Source organism: Amblyomma mixtum, chromosome 1 (genome assembly GCF_055824585.1).
Source record: "Amblyomma mixtum isolate Tamu chromosome 1, ASM5582458v1, whole genome shotgun sequence".
NCBI classification, from domain to species: Eukaryota; Metazoa; Arthropoda; class Arachnida; order Ixodida; family Ixodidae; genus Amblyomma; species Amblyomma mixtum.
This window is the reverse complement of record NC_143012.1, coordinates 162,004,471-162,010,470: the sequence shown is the minus strand read 5'-3', so window position 1 is coordinate 162,010,470 and position 6,000 is coordinate 162,004,471.

Genomic DNA, 6,000 nt, shown 5'->3' with positions numbered 1-6,000 from the left:
CTACGCATCACCTGATTGATAGTGTGAATATGGTCTATTGTCGAGTATCCTTTACAAAGCCTGCCTGATCGTTTGGCTGAATGAAGTCTAAGATTGTCCTGATCCTATCCCAGATTGCCTTAGTAAATACCTTGTAGGCAGCAGACAGTAAGCTGATCGCTCTGTACTTTTTCAAGTCCTTGACGTCTCCTTTCTTATGAATTAAGATAATGTTAGCTCTCTTCCAAGCTTCTGGTACGTTCGAGGTCATAAGGCATTGCATAAACATTCTTGTAGGGGAGGCCATTTAGAATTACAGTCATGGCCAGGGCTATGACGAGGCGGATAGTGTCAACCTCACGCATGCCCTTGCGATGTTAAGAGACACGCTGTACCATATGGGCGATATTCAGACGGACTTGTGTAGCGTAGCAATGGTGTGGGTGGGCTTACCATCATTTTGGACCCAGAGGCCAAGCACTCGGATGAGTGATGTTCCCTCTGTAGGGTGGTAGTGAATTTGGACCGTGATTGGGCCATAGAAACGATTTCGGGGACCGTGAGTACGGATGATTTCCAATTTGCCCGGAGCATATTGCACACCGCCGGCCTGAACAGAATGCTCAACCATAGTGATGGCTGTTTGTAGGCCTTGCCGTTCGGCGGCGGGGGATCCTCGGGTTGACGAAATGGTAATGTCATTCGCATAGATGTGTATCCGATGTCGGAGAGTGTGGAAAGCTTGTGGGCGAGAGGGGACATGGCTATATTGAACAGGAGGAATGAACAACCAGCGGTTGGCTGCCACGGGAAGATGCGGAGGGTAGCTAGCAGCATAACACGCGGAATATGGAGGTTGATGGACCGACAATTGCAAAGAAACTGACTCAAAGGCACACAGAAGTTGCAATAGAAGCTACGACAAATGTAAAATATATGGTTATCGCGTTCCACTCTTGAGGTGAAATAAGCGTCCGCACGGTTTCTTTTTTGAGCTTTATGCGATTTAGAATGAAAGTGTTTGTAACAATTTATGCAATTATTTGTGCATGCTGCACCTCCTAGCATGCAGCATGACAAGTTGTCTATTATAATTGAGTTCCACCACGCGTGAGCGCTGCATGCTGAGCTTATCTGAAATTTGAATAGGGATCGGACTGAATCACAATTAAAGTCCCAACATGGGGGCGGAATCGGGAGATAATTACGCAAAAATTTGTGGACAGCTTTTGGAGGCATTTTCGAAGCATTGTGTTTAGCTATAATTCCCAGCAAACTTACATCGTCCGGCACATGTCACCAGACCGGAAGTAATGCCACTTCCCATAAAGGCATGAATGGCTTCTAATGCTTTAGCATTTCCAACGCATAGTGTAGTTAGGTTCCCCTATGAATTTTTACTCTCCTAACCCCTGCCAGTTCTTTCCTCTACTGTTTCCGTCCTTCCGATTTCCGCGCTCGTTATGCTAATGCGGAACGTTCTCTTTGCTTCTGTAGCGTTGCCATTGAATCTCTGCATCCATACTTATCTCCACTTTAATTGAAAGCCTTGATAGCCACATACCAGCTGGCAAATCACGGGGCCTTGGTGGAACCAGTGAAGGATATCTTCGATGCTTAGTGCTGCACCGAGAAAAAGCGCTTGCTTGCAATGAAACGACGTACGCGTAAAGTGCTCTAATTGGTGACTCCCGCGCTACATCTGGTAAATCGACGTTGTTTTGTTCTTCCAACCGTTTGTTCCATGCTTCCAAACGTTTGGCGCCAGTGCGCTGCCGCCTTGGCCGTAATATAAAGCCATATGCGTCATGGAAGCATTGTGTAGCCGCACATAAAAGCGAAAAGGTGACCTAGGTGTTCGAAGCCGTCGCTATGGCCGATAGAGAGCAAAGCCTTTTGGTGTGGAGCGCATCGTCCAGTTAAGTGAAGCGGCCGATATCGGATGCCCTCTTAAGCTTCGAAGGCGGGGAGAGAGACCATGCGCGCTGCCTAGCTTGAAGAGCAGAAGCGGGCGAAAGCACAATCACGTTGAACAACCAGAGGACCCCACCAGAATCCGAGTGTAGGTACCATCATCTATATTAGTCCTCCTGGGCTACGTCTTTCCGGCAATGCATTTCATGCTTACACGCAATATCGACGATGAGATAAAATACAACTGGCTTGGTAGTTACATCATTTGCACTTGTGATTGGTCACCGCGTGGGCGTCAGCCAAATAAAATGTGCAGTCGTGGTCTGAATAATATGGACTATGTTTCCGCGTTTAAACTCTTCTGTCGCATTCAGTAACTGAAAGAAATTTTTCGGACTTGATGTACAAGGACAAGAGTAATTACTTGAATATGCAACAAACATCCATTACTTGCCGCTAGGCAAGAAGAAGTAAGAAGTCTTTGATCGCCGAAGAGTGGTGTAGTATCTTCTGTTCATGACTGAACTTTCGTGAGTACAGCTTTGTGATTTAGGGTTTCTTTGTGAACAGCGTCAGCAGTGCGTGCGCTGACCGCACAGTAGGCACGCAGCTGACGCTGTTATATACTGGAACTCGATGTCTGCGGCTTTGTTGTGTGGTTCAGAAACAGCGGGAAGGCACCTTGAGACGCGTTCATTTCCCTCGTTCGTAAAGGTGTGTTGTTTGAAAGAAGCTAGCAAATACGCACTGCTGCGAAACCTCGTCACTGCTGTGCCCCCAGTGCTACGCAAGGTCAAAAGAGAGAGCGAGTTAAAGAGAAAGAGGGAATGCAGGGATAAAGCGAAGCCCGGTAAAACAGAGATAGATTTGAACGGTCGTGTTGTGCTCTGCCTTGTACTCGTCTACTTTGCGCTGATGCGTTTTGGCACTAATATGTTTCTGCTGTGTTTTTTTGTTTCGCAAAATTTTTGGTTCATAATATGCTGTGATGTGTCCCCCCGCTATACGAGAGTAGCGGTTGACCTACCTCAGGGTGAAACAAATAGCAAGAGCTGGCAGAGCGGTTAGAGATGGTCTTTGCCTATATATAGAAGCCCCGATAAGGGGTATGTTAACAGTCATCCCTCACCTAGAGCGGTGATGTGCAATCAACCGCAGTTATTTTTGTGGCTGCTGGTTTCAACTGTGATCACGAGCTAGGATATTTGTCGTTCTAATTACGTTTTGCTGTATAAGTTGCTGTAAGTTGTATTATTAAACTATCGAGGCTGCGAGCTCATTGAGGTTGCGCCCAACTTTCAGGAACGTCAAACTGCGATTCGCTGTTTCCTTCACAGTGACAAAAAGAGACGAAGAGGCACATCTCGGTTTAGCTGTCGGCAGTTTTCGTGATTTTTCGCTGTGCTGGTCAATCTTGTTACATTTTCCTTTCGCTTTTGCTGCTCCCGATAAAGAAGAACTCACCACCACCTGTTAAAGAGGGTCTATTTTCCGGTTTGCACGACCGCCATCCACTACTGAGAACCACATTGCAACAAATGGTGTATTTATTTTGAGCGCAATTTTCATTGGACAGACCACTCACATTGTCGCATTCACGGCTACGGGCAACTTGATCGATTCTTCCGTTAGACAAGTAAAGAATGACAATGGTGTAAGCCTTAGAATCTTCCCTGATAGAACTGTTCCAAAAATTTCAGGGGCACATCACCAAGCGAGGATATCTAGAGAAACGCATTTAGCTTCGGCAACTGCCGCAGCGTGCCGTAAGGCACTGATCATTCAGAATTAATGCGGTGATTTGGCTGTTTGGTATGTCCTATTAGTTGCTTACGGCATCGGAGACTAGTCGTGGTAAGCGCAGGAATGATTTTATGCCGCATTTTGCATACAGTGCGAACAGTACGAGATAACAATAGATGACAAAGATAACAAGGAGATAAGCATACTACGCTCTATAGTATGCTTACAGATGCAAATGCCTCATTGAGTTATGCGGTGTTCGCTACTGGTGGCCGATAGAGAGCGCCAGTTAGAAATTTGCAGGAAAACAGGGCTTGATTGCTTAAAATATGTACTGCGTCTTGAGCGAGCTATCACCTGAAGGCTCAGTGGGCAGCACGTTGTAATTTATGCAATCAGTTATCTATTGCGTGATTCGATATCTGCACGAACCATCCGCGCCACTGAGCCACTTTTAACGCCCTCTCACTGACTCCACAGTTTTCAAGAAAAGTTCTGAGGAGGGATAGTGTGCAGACTAACACGTTTGTTTAGGCGCCACGGTGGATGAGTGGTTATAGTGCTCGGCAGCCGAGCCCCAAAGACGCGGGTTATATCCCGGCCCCAGCGATTGCATTTTGACGGAGGCTAAATGCTAGAGACTCGTGCACTAAGCAATATCAGCGCATGTTAAAGAACTCGAGGTGGTAGAAATTATCCACACTGCTTCATTAAAGTGTCCTTCATATCCTGTGTCGCCTTCGGCGTTAAAGCATTATAAACCACATGTTTGTATCTACTTTGGTACGCCACGAAACGCAACGTAGTTCCCACCCAACAAAGGCCTTTTTTAGCAACACGGAGACGTATTACCGTAGACGTATAACGGTTTGCCGGAGGCCTCCTGCGCGCGTGCAATGGCATGGGTGCCGCGAGGCGGGACCACTGCGCATGCGCAGCCAGCGTCCGATGAATCGGTGTACGTCTACTCTAATGTCGCTCGATCTTAAAAATGTCTAATAGCTGCTTCCGCGCTGAAGCATGTCCTGTTGTCGGCGCACGAAACGTGAAGAGGAGGAGGAACAGAATACCCGCGAAAGTATTCTTCAGCGGCGCGGGGAAGCAGACAGCTCGCTACTCTTCTACCAAATGCGTATCCGACGCGTCGGATTAAGCAAGATAACTTCGGAACACTGCCTTCACTTATGCTTCTTGTGTTCTAACGTATAACCGGTGCTTGGCCTGTATAAATTCGGTATAAAGAAAGGGTCAAGATTCTGCCCCTTAAACTTCCCAAGCCACTTCGTGAAGAGATGAATATGTTTCCGAGGGGCTCCTGCTACCAATTTCTGCTCCTTGAGATCGTGTGGCCGGCTCATTTAGAGGCATGCGAGAAGGCTGGGGTAGCTCTGTGGTTCCGATGGCGTCACCTGGTACCGAGAGCAACGCTAGAATTATGCTGTTCACCTTCACAAGCGCATGGCATTTCATGATGCAGCTTCTGGGCCGTCTTCTGTCACGTCAAAAATTTAGAATGTTTTTGGAAAATCCACGCCAGTACTAAATAGTCCAAAGTTTTAACTGAAAAGAGTGACAGCATTTTCGGTCAGTTCTGCTAAAGAAACTCCCAAGTGGTAGAAATCATGTCCAAGCCCTTCACAACGCTCTTCCAGCTTTGGGGCTACCTTTAGACACAACTCGTACATCATGTACATCTTTGGTTATACATACAATGGCAGTGCTGCTTCATAATGAAATAGCCCAACAAAAATAGAACCACTATCTTGTGGTCTCTCTAGTTAACGAATAAAGTTATTTTTGTTCGCAGTACCAAACTGCGAATTTAGGATTTTGTTTCTCTTAACAGGTATAATCTCGCCAGATGTCAATGTCTTCTTCACCAAAGAGCCCCTGGTTTGAGGCCTTGTTCCCTTGTTCCGCCTGGTCTCGCAGGCGCGTTGAAGCGAAGTGATATGAATGCCGCACCGCCAGCGGTAACGGTCCCGCAGCCTGTGTCCAACCGTGCACAGCGGTCTAGGTACCACCGATTACAGAGCTCGCTACTCATTGACCAAATGCGTATTCAGCTCTTCGGATTCACCAGGATCACTTCAGAGTTGTGCCTTCACATCGCTGCGCAGTAATGTCGACCCATTGCTATGGATTCTGAGGTGCTCGCAGTCAGCCTTTTACTTGCTCGAAACTACTCAAGCCACATTGTACGAAGCAGAGGCGTGGAGTCGGATTCTGATGCTTCAAAGGTACCAATGCATGACGTCGCGTTAGAGTTCTTGCAGCTTTGCGACAATTTTGAGCATGGACACGTTAAAAAGGGGAGAAGATTGCGAAGAGGAACTCATGCCAGCCGAGCTGGTACAAGCCAAC